Here is an 18,124-nt window from a genome sequence, read left to right as displayed (position 1 = left end):
GCCTGTGAGGTGTGTGCTGAGGAAACTGTAAGTGGGAAGTGGAGCTGGCTGTAGAAGTCGGTTAAGTGTGGTCTAGACAGCAGAAATCCCGAGTCATGGCTCCCCAAGCCCGTGGTAGATGAGATGCTACCATCAGAAGCCTCAGGTGGCCAACAAAGAGCCTACTTGGGTTTTGTTCTTCCTCTGGTCTAGTCTTAAGTTGGAATGCGCCCATTCCTTCATTTTGGCTTGGCAAGATGTAGCCTGTTTCATGTGTAGAAATTATGTAACATTTTTGTTGTCTAGGGACTCACTGTTAAGAGTTTATCTGAGTCCCAGACAAGAGTCTGAAGTGAAATTCTGAATAATTTTGAAACTGTTGAGGCATTAGAGGATTTTAGAGATGGAGAGATTGTATTTCATTTTTGCATTATGAGATGAAGGTGATAATTTCGGGAACAGAAGTGAGATGTTAGTGTTGTATTTGGGCTTCAGCTTGACAAGGGATGGATTGAAGATGGCTAATCTTTCCTGTTGACTAGATTGGACATATCACCTAGAAGAAAAATCTCTGAACAAGGTGTGGGGGTGCTTTCAGAGACAGCTGAGGTGGGATGACCTACCTTGTAACTGACATGGCAAGTGAAAATACTCTAGTGAGACATTTGGACTTCTCGAGTTATCAAACTATTAAGATAATGGTCTCAAAGAGATTGTAATTTGCATAGGCAACTCATGCAGAGGGATGAATTGTCTCTCAAAGAGAGATTTTGTAGTTGCAACAACTTGTCTGACCACTTTTCCAGAGAGTCTGCAGCCCAGATCATGAAGGTGGATGGGACCACACCTTGACCAGCACTGCTTAGTTATACTCATGCCTTCTGGATACAGGAAGACTGCTACACCCCTGAGCTCACAGCAGCCTTGGTTGCCTGCACAAGGGCTGTGTAAGACCAAGTCAGCCAACATTCGAGCATGGGGAGCTGTCTCCCAGCTCCTACCCATAACAAACTAAGGATCCATGAACAGCTGTTGGCTTCCAGGGGAGGAAAAGTCAGTTCGCTTAAAGAGTGAGGGCCCAGGTAGGTTGGCCATAATCAGAGATGGTGTTGCACCATGAATACCTGGGTGGCAACAAAGAATCTCCTGGGTTGTATTAATAAGAAAAGGACATGAAGTTAGGGGCGAAAGGAAGTGAGACGAATCTAGGAGAACTTAAGGGGATGAGGGAAGCAAATATAAAAATCTATGATTTTTTTTCAGAGAATTAAAAAAAATAACATATCCTAAACACAGCATGTGAATTTGGGAAGGAAAAGTGATGGGAGATGGGGAAAATTGGAAGAGTCCTGGGAAAGTAGGAAAGTGGGGGCTGGGAAGTCATTGTGCCTCCATTATAGGATAACACCATGTAAATTCCTTTTATGCATCTGTATGCATGTACCTTGGGAAGCTTCTGAAGGACTGTGGTTTCTTATGTCACAGCCTTTAGTGTGAGTTAATCACATACTCCCACCTCCCCCTTGCCCTCCGATGTCCCACCCCATTGAAACCCTTCCTGCTTACAATTTTACTTTCATTTAGATCATTTTTAGTTCACGTGATCTTCACCCGTCTTGAGACTGTGAAAGATAGTCAAACTTCCTTCCCACTGCATAGCTTCCGCTCCATCCAATACCATAAATGTTTTCTCTTGCTTTTTCCCTTTTCCTCTGTACCCTCATTTCTCTCCCCAAAGCTTAGTTACCTGAGATATCTACTCATACTGAAAGGCAGAGACTGCCGGGTGCGGTGGTACAAGCCTTTAATCCCAGCACTCAGGAGGCAGAGGCAGGCAGATCTCTGTGAGTTCGAGACCAGCCTGGTCTACAAGAGCTAGTTCCAGGACAGCCTCCAAAGCCACAGAGAAACAAAAAAACAAACAAACAAAAAAAGGCAGAGACCAACAGAAGATTTGAACATGAGGTGTAATTAACAACCGTTGTCTTCACAGTAGAATAACCTCATGGTATTTTGTTGGCATGCTTCCAGTTCTAGGATCTTACACATATTTTTGAGGACAACCAATTTCCCAGAACTGGCTTCTGGAGCCCTGGTGTATTTTGCTCATGAACGGGAAGCCTCGGAGTTTCACCTCTAGTGGCATGGCGCAACCTGCCAGCTGCATAGAGATGAGGCCGAGCTTCTCATTGCCTTCCAGATAGCCTTCTGCCAATAGTCTCCACATTCAAGTCGCTAATTGTTGGGGATTCTGTGAGGCAAATGAGGTGATCCACTTTATTATTTCTGCTGCTGGCTGGAGACTTTGCATTCTCCGATTTAACACTTAATGAGCTGCTTAAAAGTTCAAGAGTCTTTTGCTGTTTTTCACTCTGTTTTGTCTTACACGGGGTCTCTTATTTCATACAAATTCATCTTCTCCTCCTTTTCTGTAGAGTGGAGGACAAGATAAAAGTGGATATGTGTATATATGTGTGTTCATTCTTCCTGTTTATTTATTTATTTATTTATTTATTTATTTATTTATTTATTTTCGCTGAGAGTAGCAATGTCATACTTTGGGCTTGTCGGTCTGTCTGGATCCACTACAGATGGGGTTCCCTAACTTCTTACTTCCAAGAGGAGCCTCATTTTTTAAAGAACATAAATTTTATAGAGTTTTTTAACCCCCTCACATAATTTCTGTTTATTCAAATCATGATTCCCTACACTATTTCACTCTTTGACCTTAGAAGATTAACCTTGGCACTTAAATGTTGTATACCTAAAACACTAGGCACCTTTAAGAATGGAAAGACAGAGCAATTTACTCATCAGTAACTTACTTCTCTACCCCATATGAAGCGTTTGTTTTTACTTTTTATATAAGGCAAAGGTTAAATAGTAGGGGAAGAAAAAATCAATTAAAAGCAGAGAAATGAACAGATTCCTGGTAGGAGCTCAATGTTTCCTTTACTCCATGAATTGCCTTTATGTCTTCCCTAGCTACAAGTATCAATAATAAATTACCATTTTCCCCAAAATCAGTTACATTGAATTTCTGTCTCAGTGCCGAAGCCACTCTGATTAATTCCATAAACCAATGGCAGTTTTCTGGTACTAAGAATAATGATTTTTGTCAGCATGTTTAGAATGAATGTTTTAACTGCCTAAGAAATTATAGGGACATTTATATCCCTTGGTGTTTCTTTCCGGTTAAAGCAGACTATTATGGTTGGGATCCAAAGCACCCACCCCTCAAAGACTCGCATGTCAATGTCTTGGTCCCAGACTGAAGAGTCCAATCATTCAGAAGTGATTGGATATTGAAAGTTCTTATCTGTGTGTGGCCTGGTGCCTTCATAGATTAAGGATACCGTGGGGACCAGGGCACTAAATTGGAGTTGTTGAACAAAGTAGAGGTTAGTGGGACTGTGCCCTTAAGGAACTATTTCTTATCCTCATCTTCAATCTGCCCCTGTCTCTCTCCAAGTACTGGCTAATATGAATTAAGTAGACCCTAACCGTACACTTTTGCCACCCAAGTAATCTGCCTCACCCAAGACTCAAGGAAAGGGATCTAGCTAGCCTTAGATTAACCCTCTGAAAATATGAGCCAAAATAAGTCTTCCCTTTGAAAATTATTTTGTCAGAGCCACAAAAAAAAACAACAACAACTGATTAATACAGTCCTGAATAATGAAGTGTTACTGGGCACATCTGCAGAATGTATCTGTGTTGCAGGATTCCACCTGGGTCCCGTTGCCGCTTTAGCCCCCAAATAACACACAGGATGATATATCAATTATAAAGTTGTTTTTCATTTGCTATGGTTTCTAATCGACTAGCTCTGACTTAATTATTAACCCACAATTACTAACATATATTTTTATAAGGTCTTATCTTACCAAGAACGCCAGACTTGCATTCTCTCCTCCAGGGATCACATTGCAATGACTCTCTACTCTTGACTGCATTTCCCAGCATCCTCTGCGACTCCTAGTCCCACCTATCTTGCTTCCCTATTGGCCTACAGTGCTTTATTCATCAACATATGCACTGAAGGACATCATATCTGCATTTAAAGACTCCTTCTATTTCAGTTTATCTTCCCTTATTCAAATCCCCATGAACTAAATGTGAAGAATACAACCTCTTGAGATTAAAATTTTCCAGAACTGATTTTTTTCAGATCACGATGTCTGTATTTTTCTTATCTTTCTAGCAGATATCAAAATAATTTCTCAGGAAGCTATTATATTCAGAAGTACTCCTCAACCAGAAGTATAAATCATAGTAAGTAGGAAAGCTGGGTCTCTATGTTGTATGTGTGTGTGTCCTTCCAAATATGTCATTTTGTTGGAAATTTTATGCAATTTGAGATTTGTAAACCCCCCTACCTTTAAGACAATGTCAATTTGATACTTAAAATGAGGCTGGTCATATAATGGCAACATGTACATCTACTTAGGGAGCAATAAACAGCACCAAAAGTTATTAACAATAATTGTCTTTCAATCTGTGTGCTTTCAGATATCTAGAACTAACCAGTATCTCAACTAATAATACCTTAATGTCTGCCACATTACATAATGCCCTATGTCTCAGCACTTACGTGTTCTCCTTTAGCTTTTCAACACTCAAAATATAGACTATGACTGTATTTTTAATGTATTTCTCTCTCCTCTTCCTAGGTTCCTATGCTTTTATGAAAAGCTTCCTGTTTATAATTGGATGCCAGATTCCTTAAGCATCAATCTTGATCACTCAAAGCAAATCTTGGCATTTTTACACTTTCTCATGTAGAACAGGAACCTTAACGAGGAAGACGAAATTTTCAATGAAAACAAAATAAAATAGTAAGTATAAACATATGGCCACCTCAATCCATCCCCAGTGATGGAGAACTATAGTCCTGCTGTCAGTGTGGATGAGAGCCTCTTGTGCTCACCTGGAAAAGTCGTAGAGCTGACGAGCTATAAAATGCAACCTCTAACATAGATCACATGTTTCATCCCGTCTCTGTCTGCTCACACTCTACGCCCCAGTGTCCAACAGTCCAGAAAAGAACCACAATACACGTAAGCACAGCGCAATGGCTACTGTTACGTCATACAAATGTCTTCATTTAAAGTCAGGTACCCTGAGGTGCCCTTGTTCTCACCCCCTGGTAGATTAGGTTGTTGAGCCTTCAAGGGGAGGATCTCTGTGTATTGGTGCTATCCACTCTGTGTATTGCTGCTATCCACCCCTGGCTGCCTCACAGCATCTCTGCCAGCAGACTGAACTGGTACTTTTCTTTTCTTTTTTTTCCTTTTTGATAGTTTGACGCTCAGTCTTCAGTTTCCCAAGTTGATCTTTAAGACACTCAGTGTATTTGGAAATGTATCCGTGCGTTCAACTTCAAGGTCCCAGGAGCAAATACCTAATGGTGTTTAATAGGTATATTTATCGCTGACAAATTAGCTTCCAGTAGATGGAATGGAACTGAATGCACTGCAGTCTAGCCAACGAAGTTTCTGCTGCTTAAACTCAGTTTAACAGAGGTTACAAAAATCAAAATGGTCAGTGCTTTAAGAAGGTACGTGGGTTTCGCTGTTGTTTTAATTTTACTCTAGCTTGAAAAAAAACCTTGACTTTTCTATCTCTGGAAGTATGTAAATTAATAAAAAAAACCCATACCCAGTGCTATCAGTTGCCATTATGGCAATTAGCAGAATGTGCCTATGTAGAGGACTTTGTCCTTTCCACGTGGTTTAAGTTACTGGCAAAGTAGAGCTAAACATGATGTGAGTGAGTGTCTTTAGGTTGGTGATTTATAGCTGTCCACAGCTATCGATTTTTATTTTAAAATTATTGAAGTAATTATGAGCAGAGGATGAAAGCTGAACTTGAAACCATGACCCCTAGATGATTTATATAGTGAAAACTATACACCAAAGTGGCTTCCCTGGATGAAATGTCCTCAGCATTTTCTTTCATGTAAGGCTCTTAATATGATATGGTCCCCAGAAAGCTTCCCCCATGTGCTTTCTCACACTTTGATATTTTTACTATTTTGGGAAAAATGCAATTAATAAAGAAATGAAATAAAAAATAAAGTATTGTGAAATATGGAGACAGTATTTTCAAGTGATATCATTCATTACCTATCTAGTAGGCTCCAAAGAGGCAAATCTACAATGACAGCTCAACTATTAATTTAAAAGATAAATAATAATAATAATAAAAATGATAGATTCCCTATACATATTTGAAAGTAGTTTAAGTTTATGCAAAGGAAAAATGAATTATCAATAGAAACTAAGAATCAGAGCCGTACTTTTTTAAAGCAAAAACATTATACTCTGATGATGATATCAATATTGAGGAAAACACATTTTTCTTTCTAAAAAGATTAAATATTGTTATTTCCTTTACCTCTAATCTATGGGTTTAACTGTGATTCTAGTTAGAAATTATTTTTACAAATCCAAATTTTAATTGGTATATGATTGTATCTAGTATATTGTCAAGGAAGATCTAAAATAAAAGTAAAAAGCAGATAGCATTGATAAATTCAAAATGTACTACAAAGTTACAGTAGTTAAAATAGCATATACTGAAACAAAAATAAGACCACTGGCACATGTCAGAAAGTGTTGATCATGTTTGGGAATTCAGTATAAGCTGTTGAAGAAACACTGATTAGGTAATAAATTGTGTTTTGATGACTGGCTAGCCATTTGGAAACTAATTAAGCTAGATCTCTACCTAACTCATTATCCTAAAATAGATTCCAGATGGATAAAATATTAAACTTAAACCATGAAAGTAGTCTAAAAGGAACTTGGATAATTGTCTTTAATAAACTCACAATAGAAAAGGCTTTGAAAGGTGACACATAGCTTGAATGCCAAGGGGGAAAACCTGATCATTCTAACCACACAGAAATGAAAGTTTGCTCTTTAAAGCTAGTAAATGAACAAAGTTAAATTGGGCAAGACTAGTATGGTAGACAGAAGCCTAATTTCGTTAATGAAAAATATGAAAGCTCTTAAAGATACATTGTTTTTAATTCTTGGGGGCTCAGTAGCATATTGACAAAGTATTCCAAGTTCCTGGCCTCAGAAGAAAAAAAAAACTCATTATATAAACCTTTGCAAAGACAACTGTAGGTTTTTGGGTTTTTTTGTTTTTTTGGGGTTTTTTTTTTGGTTTTTCGAGACAGGGTTTCTCTGTTTTGTTTTGGAGGCTGTCCTGGAACTCACTCTGTAGACCAGGCTGGCCTCGAACTCACAGAGATCCGCCTGCCTCTGCCTCCCAAGTGCTGGGATTAAAGGCGTGCACCACCAACGCCCGGCCTAAGACAACTGTAGTTTAACAACTACGAAATTAAATTTCTGTACACATATAAACAAAGATTATTATTTGGCATTATGAATTACACAAGGGAAAGATGAAAAGAACATTGATGTTTTTCTAGGAGAATAAAGTAGTGTGTGTGTCCTTTCTTGAATGCAATTTACACTTAAGCATAACAATATACTGTAAATGACATACGAATGCCATTTACATTAATTATGACAATATCAATTTCCATTGAATACCACTTTCAGCAAGTTAAGCAACAGATACATCCAGAAATGACTGATACATATACAAGCAGACATTAAATATATCCATTTAGCAAAGTTGTAACCACGTGCCACACTTCTTTGCCCACAGAAACAGTTACAATACTGTGCTTCTTGGGTGTCTCTTTCTGTATCTCAGCCATCTAGATCTCTGTGTTGCGCTTCCCTGTGATCCAGAAAGTAAAGGATTCAAAACTTCCCTACTAGTGGGGACCATTAGCTCCTCCCTTTCCCATTAAAGTCATGTTCTACTTACATTAGTCACTACCTATGCCATAAGAACCTTAAAATATTTTGATATCGCCTATGTGAAAGAATGCCTGTTGTAGTTTCTTTGACAATGAAAATAAACAATCTGTCCAATTATAAACAGAAAGTATTACACATCAATTTGAAAAAATAATGAGACATCTGGGGATGTGGCATGGTGTACAGAGCGCTTGGCTAGCGTAAACGAAGCCCTGTGCTCGATTCCCAGCGCCACGTAAAGTGAGTGTGGTTATGGATGCCTGTGATCCCACCACTCTGTAGACAGAAGCAAGATAGATGAGATTTCAGTTTTCCTCAGCTGTGTAGCTCAAGGCTCTCCTAAGCTACATAAAACCCTCTCTTCCAAAAACATATAGTAAAAAATAAGGTGAATTTATGTAAAACCATTTGGAGAAATGTCTGCAATGAATTTATAAAAGTTAAGCTGTGGAATTGTGTGTGAGTTTTGTTTGTGTTTACCTATGTCTGTATATTTAAAATAGATTTATGTGATAAAATTTTAAACATATCTAGAAGATCTAATAACAAATGGACTGGACAGTGAGGAACATGTGCAAATAACAGGAAACACTTGGTTTTTACTCCAACACATCTGTAGCATTTATTTTTTTCATTTTCCTATTAAAAATGATCATGTGCTACATATAAAATAAAAATCTACAAACACAAAAGTAGTCCTTACATTGATAATATTTTAAGTCTCTTAACTACTAACCTTAAATTTTTATGAAACTTCTTTAGGTAGAGAAAACTGAAGTGTTACTTCCAAATGCATTTTTGTATGTATGAGATAAAATATTCCAGAGCCCAAAAGAAGCCAATGATAATACAGATATAAAATTATTAACATGCAAACCCATGACATGGTAATAGAGTTGTTTTCTGACACATTTCACAAAAATATAAAAAGCAGGCTAGAAACTAGTTCAATTCCAGGGAAGTAATAAATGTAAATGGTAATTTCCAGTGGCTACCAGTTGTAGTTACTTATGAAAATACACACAACTTTCACCCATGACATGCTTGCTCCAAGTTTGCCAATGTAAGTGTACTTTCCTGTTTATAGTAATAATTGGGGGAAATCCTAGGCTTGACTGGATGATAAGGAAAGCAAGTAAGTATAGACTCTTTCTCATTTGAGTTTATAGATCTTCTTAGTTCAGTCCATTGTGAAGTAAGGACTTGTGCATGCAGAGTGTCACACGGTAAAGTGCTGAAATGTTTTCCAGATTACTGCCTTTTAAAATAGGGCCTTAATTTGATAGTTCATGTGACATTTCCTCGACTTTTCAAAGTACAAGGCATCTGCAATATTACGTTTTTCTTTGATCTACTTTCTTGTTCCCATCATTCCCTATGTGGACACCCCTCTTCCTTTTTATCTTCTTTTCTTTTATACTCTAACATTTCTGTTCCTACTGCCTGGATTTCTAATATGTCCAGATTGTTTAATTGTTCTTAGTTTGGCTTCTTAGCACTCTTGATCTTGACTTAATGATGATCGCGATTAACCTCCTAGGTATCAAGATGTTAACTCTTATTCAATATAAGACATTCCAGTAATAGAGATGGGCTCACATTGATCCACTCACTCTACAACAGGGTCCCCATTGTGAGTAATGACGCAAAGCATCAAGGTGACTGAAATTAGTGGAAGCAACCGAGGTCATAGAATAGATCAAACTTAATGATTCTATAAGAACGTTGGATCGACCTTGTACTTAATGTTTTCTAACTTGAGACTTAAATGCTGTCAAAACTTTCTTTCTGTTCTGAAATATCCTTACGCCAGCTTTTCTTTGCTAATGTTGAGGCTGAGCTTTGATAGAGGCGTGTGTGTGTGTGTGCGTGTGTGTGTGTGTGCGCGTGCGTGCGTGTGTGTGCGTGCGTGTGTGTGTGCGCGTGCGTGCGTGTGTGTGCGTGCGCGCGTGCGTGCGCGCGCGCGTGCGTGTGTGTGCGTGCGCGTGTGTGTGCGCGTGCGTGCGTGTGTGTGCGTGCGCGTGTGTGTGCGTGCGCGTGCGTGCGTGCGCGCGCGTGTGCGTGTGTGTGTGTGTATGCGTTCATGTTTGAGATTATAAAATTAGCTATATATACATATATATGTTCTAAAATCAAAGCAGTTATAAAATAAAAATAATAGACGTGGTACATCTGAGTCATGTTAGTACTGAATCACTATAATATTATGTAGCTAGATCTGAATAAAGGTAAAGCTTTATCATTATAATATAAAGCTACTTGCTGCCAAGATTCTCAACGGTCTTATGCATTCAGCTTCCATTGTGCAGATTTTCCTTGGCTGCTACGCAGTATGTCACTATAATTTACTATCTTTTAGTAGGGCTAATTTCTATTCCAACACCAGGAAAATATTTAGAATAAAATGAGTGCTGAGACGATTCCTAGTTACAGATTTCTTTTATGATTACATTCTTTTCAGAATTTGATACATTTGTTCAGTCTGTTTTGGATATTTATATGTATATATTTATATGTGTGTATATGTGTACCTGAATATATACACATATATAAATATGTACATATCAAAGACAAAAATATTAGTTATATAAAGAAATATGCTGAAATGCCTTCAAAAGGTAGGAATGAAGTCATCTTAGACAGACAGATGCAAGAATAAAAAATAATTATTAAATTGCAAAAGTTATTTACTCTAGAAAGATGGCTTGTAAATATGTGACTAGAGAAATTTTGGAAACACTTCAATAAGGATTAATGACAGTTGGTCAAGAACAGTAACAAAAGAAATATGACTAATAACTTGTTGGGTTTAGATATGTATGTTGACTCTTTTTCTCCTTAAGTATGTCAGTGCTTCTGAGTCTTTTAACCTGAAAACCATAAGGAAACTGTTTCATTCCATATTTGCTTTCACGGGTATACATGCAGTATAAAATACTATAATGTATATAAAACACTAGGGTATATAATTTGGTGATAACTTTGGGCTGTAGTAAAAAGCAGTCAGAATATTATGTAAGCACAGTTGTCCAGATTTTAATTTTACTACTTTGCTGTTTGTAAAAGGATTGGGCTACATCTTGTTAAAATGTTAATATTCACCTATCCTTATATTTGGTTCATTATGAACAACAGATAGAATATAAATCCATTACAAAAGAACTGGGGTTTTTAATGCTCTCCATTGGAAATTACTGTGTACCTTTTGTACCTTCTTCATACAGTACACACATACACATGCTCACAGACGTGCAAACACACACACACAGACACAGACACACACACACACACACACACACACACACACAGCCAAAACCATAAGGGTAATCATTAACTCAGCACTGACCTTCCAGCATTTCTAAAAATATACTACAAAGAATAATTTAAGTCCATGTCTCAAAGTATGTTTTAAGAGATGATTATTAATGTCAGAGGAAAATAACTGAGGGAAGGATCTAGGCAGTTAAAGTCTAGGTGGTGGTTTTAATTGCAAATTTTTAAAGACTTTAATATGTTACAATGTGTCACTACATTCTTTAGAGCAAAAGTAAGCTACTGCATAAAATATTCCAAGACTAATTTTATGGAAAGCCAATTTTAGCAGAAGCCTGTTTTTTCTAGATATGAATTGGAAATCTGGAGACATTGTTTTAGAGACTTACAGTACATCATTCTAGCTGTTGCAAACTTAAACAAAGGTGTGAATTTGAATAGCTGATTTCCAGAAAAGCCTGGATTTATGTAGAAGGAGTCTATGTAGAAAATAAGGGCATCAAATTAAACTGGATTTTCTATACAGAAGCCAGGAATAAATTCTCTTAAAATATTTGTTAGAAATAAATTATTCAAACTCTTTATTTTTCTCTGTGAACCACTTCTTAAAAACACATTTTTCCTTTTCTTCAAATGAGGTATCACTGCCTTCTTACAGTAGACCTGACAGAGTAGGAAGTGAAGGTTTCCTGTAGAGATGATTTAAAGCCAATGTAGTACACTAATGTTGTCTTTCAGTTACTCCATAAGCTCGGTGTCTCTTAACATATAGCTATGCCAATTATCCTAATCTAATCATTGCATATGTATTAAAATGTAACACTATGCTCCTAAGTAGGAGTACAGTTGATACTATGTATCAACTAAAGATTTTTTGAATGATTTATAAAACTTGGATTTTAAAATCAGGCGTTCATCTGTTATTATATTTTTTAAAAAACATGTCCAAAAGGATATAACCTTACCCGGTAGGATAGTACCAATAGGGCCATACCATGATTTAGAAAGAAGGCCCATGCCAAATGCAGACTGCTTCTCAGACTCCAGAAACATGGCTTAAACAAACCTTTATTAATTAAACATTTCCTTTTTATTGTATATTCTACCCCAGCATCACAAAACAGACTAAGCTTGCGAAAAGTGAAATAGATAACAGCAATACTGCCATGGATGAGTGACAGTAATTGAGAGTATTTTGTTATATGATATCTGTACATGAAAAATGGGGGAGGGCTAATCAGAGCAGACATAAAAATAGCTAAACATGTAGCTCTGTAAAGTCTCTAGTGACCATTTCAAATACTTTGAATTATAATTGAAATCGTAAGACAAAGACCATGAAATCCTATAACATTATAAATAAGACTAGAGGTAGCAACTGTAGCCTCAAAGTCAAAAGAGACAATAACAGCAAAAGGTCCCAAGGAAATAAATATGAAATAATTATAAGAATGGTAAGTAGTCAACTATATCAAAAAAATCATCAATGACTATTTGGGTGAGATAGTTCTGCTATTAATAGAGCAGAATATTGATAGGCATCATTACATTGATCTTTTTCTCCAGTCATGTTTGGTTCTATCCTAGGTCTCTGGACCACCAAGTCTGTAAGTCCTAGGGTTCCAGGCAGTTTCGGGGTGGACTTAGCCTCAGGCTAGACCAGTCATTGGTTGGCCAATCCCACAATCTTTCCTTCATTTCTGGTTGAGTCTACAAAATGTTAGAGCTACTTTGGAAGACAATTTGGCAGTGACTTAAATAGATAAACTTCATACTACCCAGCTGTCATTTCCTGGTATATCAAAATGAGTCAGAACCACGTCCATGCAAAACTCACACATAAATGCTTGTAAATCCTTAACTTATAATTATGAAAGCTTTGAAGTAACCAAGATGCTATTTATCAAGGAAATAAATTGTACATATGCTCAACAGAGCATTATTCATCAATAAATAAAATTATGCTGTTAGGCCACAAGAAACACATGGTGAAAACTTAAGTGCATAATACTAATTAATAGGAAGTAAACCCAATAAAAAACAGGCTATTCAAGGTACAATTACAATTACAAGATGCTCTCAAAAAAGACAAAACTTAAGTTAAAACAGTGAAATTCTCTGCTGGGTAGGCCTTTAATCCTATCACTCTGAAGGCAGAGGCAAGCAGATCTCTGTGAGTTTGAGTCCAGCCTGGTCTACCAAGCAAGTCTACCAGGATAGTCGGGGCTACACAGAGAAACTCTGTCTCAAAAACAAAACAAAAACTGGAATTCTCAAATAAGAGAATGTCAGGGAAAAAAATAACACAGTAAATGTCAGGTGATCAGAGTAATACTGAAAAATTAATGATAGGAAACAGGGAATGAGCAGTGAAAGAATTGTGAATGATTAGTGGTTATAGATCTTAGAGAACTAGACAGCATAAGGAATGAACCCCAGTGTAGTTGGAAATGTTCTTTGGGCCATCAACCAGCGCCCAAATAAAGACATGGAGTCTTATTATTAATTGTGAATGCTTGACCTTAGCTTGGGCTTTTCCCACTAGTTCTTTTAACTTAACATGTTTCTATTCATCTTCTACATTTTGTCTTGGGGATTTCTACCTTTCTTTCATTCTGTATGTCCTACATTCCTCCTTCCTTCGTGTCTGGCTGGCTAGCCCCTGGCATCTCCTTGGTGTCCCTTTTCCTTTCCCTTCTGAGCCTAAATTCCTCTTGCTGCTTACTGTCCCTGCCTGGAATTCCCACCTATTCCTCCTCCCTTGCTATTGTCTGTTCAGCTTTTTATTAGACCAATCAGGTACCTCAGGCAGGCAAGCAATGCATCTTCACATAGTTAAACAAATATTATGCAACATAAACAAATGCAACACATCTTTGCAGAGTTAAGCAAATATTACACATTGCCCCAAAGGTATTGGTGCAGTTATATCAATATTGGCTCATCAATTATAACCAAGATAATATTACATGAAAATGTTAAAAACAAACAAACACACACACAAAAAAAAACTGTGTAGTATAGGGTTGGACAGATGGCAACTGGGCAGTCTACATACGTCATGCTCATACTTTCAAGACATTACAAGCTACTCTGAAAAATAAATTTGGAAGACAAATTAACATTTAGAATTATATTTGGGCCAGAAGCAGTATTTTCAGCATTTGTTTTTTACCCAAAGTAATGGTCCCATCCTGAATTGAGGTATATGGTTCTGCAAGATATAATGATAGTTCACATCAGAAGATTGCCATAGTATAATACTACATGGATTTCTCATCCTGAGTGGATCAAGAATGCAACTGTGATACGGGACTCATTCACTGACTTTAAAAATACCCTTTCTTCCCACAGTTTCTCTTAAATCACTTCCAATCTAAATACGATCGGAAACTATTTCAGGATTTCATTTAAATTAATGAGTCCTATGCCCCTCTTTCCATGGTCTTCAAATGGTGATTTAATTTATGGGAATGTGCTCACTAGTTCTGGGATGTCTGCCTGGGAGATTAGCTAGTGGTTGACTTTTTACTATACATACTCTATCAATTAATGATTGGCCAGAAACTTTGACATTATTTTGCTCTGCATGAAAGCCAAATGGAAGAAAATAAATCCCCAAATAGGTCCAAATTGCTGTCTCAAATATCCAAGAATAATTTCAAGAAACAGTCACATTTGTCTAATTTGGAGTAACCCTGTGGTTCTAGCTGACTCTAAACCTGTCTTTAATCTAGTAAGTCTCAACACATAAGAAAGGGTAAGGCACTGCTGTTAGGTACCTTCTTAGCAATATAAGATGCTACTCAACTTCCTAACTCTCCCCAGTACTTTTAATAACCCCAACTTCCTCTTTCTACCCATTCATTTTCAATCTAACTTATAATATATCTATATTTTTCTTGTCAATCTAACTTATATCTATATTTTTTCCCATGGGATAAACCCTGAGAATGGAATTTTTAAATGAAAACTTTCGAAATAACACAGAATTTATTTGAAAGTGTTTATACAGACAAAAAATACAAATACTATTAACTAGATGTGTAAGAACTCAGATCTTAAAATATAGTTACTTTAGGGGTAGGAAGATCACTCAGTTAATAAGGTACCTGCCACGCACCTTATTATTTCAGCTCAGATCTCAAGAATTTACATGATGCAGCCACATATGGTGGAAAATGCTTATCTTCCCAGCCTTGGAGAGCAGACACAGAGACAGCTCACCGATGAAGCTAGGCCAACCAATCACCCTGGCAACAGTCACTGAGAGTCAGATTCAGTGAAAGACTTTCAAAGAATAAAGAATGATTGAGAAAGACATTGGATGCCAAACTCAGTCTCCCACATGCATGTGTACCCGAACACACATGCACACACGCAGGCAAACACATGCACAGACACACACGTACACACACACACCACACACATACCCCACAACACACACACACACAAACACACACCACGTGCCACACACAACAAAAATGTAGTTCTTTTGATGTTGAAAGAACATTGACAGTGTCTTTTAGTGGCACAGACTTCACTTCTGGTTTTCTTTATGCTTAGTTTGAAATGAACTGGTAAAATATAGCAACTTACTAGATCAAACTTTTAAATGACAACCGAGTATTAATATATGCCAATATTAAGATAGTGTCATCCTTACCCTGATCTGCAGATGGTAAAGGATTCCCTACCAAGTAGCACTTATGAGAGAGATGCAGAGAAGACAAAATAGAGAGAGGGGAAGAGTTAGAAAGGACAATGGGTCCCTTCACAACACTGGGTTGCAGAATACAGATGTCAAAAGTCTTTTTTTCAAATAACTATATGAAACTATTCCTCACATACCACGCAGTTCATCTATTTGGGGTTCTTTTTATTTTGAATATTCAATTTTAGACATATTCAAAGTATTGGTTAGCCATGAATGCATGCTAACCTTGGAACATTGTCCGTGTTTCCTAAAAGAACCCCCTTACTTTTTAGGAATCATTGCTCTTTATCTATTTTCTTTCCTCCCATTGTGAAGTCACTAGTTGACTTTCTGTCTGTGTTTGCCTAATCTGAATATGTACGTGTTTTTGTGGATATGATATGTTGTAATTTATCTTGGCTATATGCTCAGAATGGAATTGCATTGTGCAGTTACCTGCTGACATTTGGATCTAGAACATGTCTTGATATCTCCTGTGTTTAAAAAGCTTCTCCCCTAGCCAGGCATTAGTGGTGCATGCCTTTATTCCCAGCACTTGGGAGGCAGAGACAGGCAGAGCCCTTGAGTTTGAGGCCAGCCTGGTCTACAGAGCGAGCTCCAGGACAGCCTCCAAAGCAATACAGAGAAACCTGTCTCGAAAAAAAAAAAAAAGCTTTTTCCCCTAGAGTTGTATTACTTGCAAATGGTGGAGCCTTTGAGACACAGAGTCTAAAAGGAAGTGCTAGGTCACTGCAGCTATGTCCTTGAAGAGGGTAGTGATACCACTCCTTTCCCTTTAATTTTTTAAAGAAAATTTGTGTGTGTGTGTGTGTGTGTGTGTGTACGCGCGTGCACGCATGTGCTCATGTGCAGCACAACACATGTGTACAAAACAACTCCAGAGAGTGAGTTCTCCCTTTTCACCGTCTTGGCCCCTAGGATGAAATTCATGTCAAAAATCTTGGATTGCAAGGACTGGTACCTACTGAACCATGTTTCTGTTTGCCATCTCTCTTCTGAAATCTGCCCCTGAGGCAGGTGATTTTGTCACATGCCGTCACCATCATGTACTGCTCTGCCATTGGTCATTAACTGAAACCCTTGAAAGCTTCAAAACAAGCCTTTCTTCCTTTCAAGTTTGTTATCTCAGATGTTTTGTTAGAATATCAGAAAGCTAACGTGTAATTCCGTCTCTGTTTTTATAAGGCACTGCCACACTGTTTCCTAAGGACCTATGCCAGGGTCTGTCTTCACCAGAAAAGTATGAAGGTCCCAGCTTTCACAAATTAAATCTTATTCATATAAATTTACATCCTAAAAATAAAGAAAATAAATCCACATTCTAAAAAACAAGCAGAGGGTAAGGAAGAGAGGAGGGAAGGAAGGAAGGAGGGAAGGAAAGAGGGAGGGAGGGAGGGACAGGAGGGAAGGAAGGAAGGAAGGAAGGAAGGAAGGAAGGAAGGAAGGAAGGAAGGAAGGAAGGAAGTCAGCTTGCTACAAGGTCATTCTACCAATGGATTAGACCATTTGGAGTGAAGGATAAATATAAGTTAAGTGATGTTGAACATTCTTCCTACATTTTTAACCTTGTTCTCCAAGGAATAATGATCCTAAATATTGTTATGATATATGAAGTAAAAAGTGTAAGAAGCAGGGTGTTGGTGGCACACGCCTTTAATCCCAACACTCGGGAGGCAGAGGCAGGCGTATCTCTGTGAGTTCGAGACCATCCTGGTCTACAGAGCAGGTTCCAGGACAGGCTCTAAAACAACACAGAGAAACCCTGTCTCGAAAAAACAAAACAAAAAAAGTGTAAGAAATAGAACAGTTTCATGCACATACACTTTTTTATTCACAAGCCAAAGATCTACAAGAAAATGCACCAAGGTTACCACTTTTTATCTTTCAGAAATCATGATCATTTGTCAGTTTTGTTGTGCTCAGGTATTTTTTTTTCTTATTTGTATTTGTAACTATCTTTTAAAACCCAATTACTTTGTGCGCTTTTTTTCTACTTTTAAAGAGTATTGTGCTCCTGCCACTTGGCGCTGTACCACTGAGTCTCAGTGTATCCAAACACAAGCTCTGAAGATGTTTTTTTTTAAAGCTACCAATGCCTGGATTCCACCTTCCTGAGAATGTCCTGTTTAAGCACTTTGAGGTTTGTATACGTGAAGGCAGATTGCAGAACTCACGCTGCTGGGCCTTCCTTCTTGGTAATTATTTACTGAGTTTTGTGAAGGGGGAAAACATCTTCCTACGGAATGACAGCCTCCTGGTGTGAGCTTAGTAGAGATCCCTTTATTTATGGTTCACAAGGTATTATCTTTAC

General features: G+C 37.6%; 1 long non-coding RNA gene across 5 annotated transcripts in view; it reads left to right on the top strand.

Annotated features, from left to right (window-relative positions):
- Positions 1 to 18,124, top strand: part of LOC121133687 — an 81,756-nt gene that overhangs the window by 50,105 nt on the left and 13,527 nt on the right. For 3 of the 5 annotated variants that reach the window (XR_005870647.1, XR_005870648.1, XR_005870644.1), the window contains 3 exons: positions 4,184 to 4,254; positions 4,653 to 4,817; positions 5,283 to 5,649. This is a non-coding gene — a long non-coding RNA (uncharacterized LOC121133687). Of the gene's footprint in view, positions 1 to 4,183; positions 4,255 to 4,652; positions 4,818 to 5,282; positions 5,650 to 18,124 lie in introns of those variants that run through there. The other 2 variants (XR_005870646.1, XR_005870645.1) reach the window with 2 other exon arrangements.

The sequence above is a fragment of the Mesocricetus auratus genome, unplaced genomic scaffold (assembly GCF_017639785.1).
Source record: "Mesocricetus auratus isolate SY011 unplaced genomic scaffold, BCM_Maur_2.0 Super-Scaffold_100023, whole genome shotgun sequence".
Classification (NCBI taxonomy): Eukaryota; Metazoa; Chordata; class Mammalia; order Rodentia; family Cricetidae; genus Mesocricetus; species Mesocricetus auratus.
The sequence above is the reverse complement of the archived record's forward strand: the minus strand, read 5'-3'. Positions and strand labels throughout refer to the sequence as shown.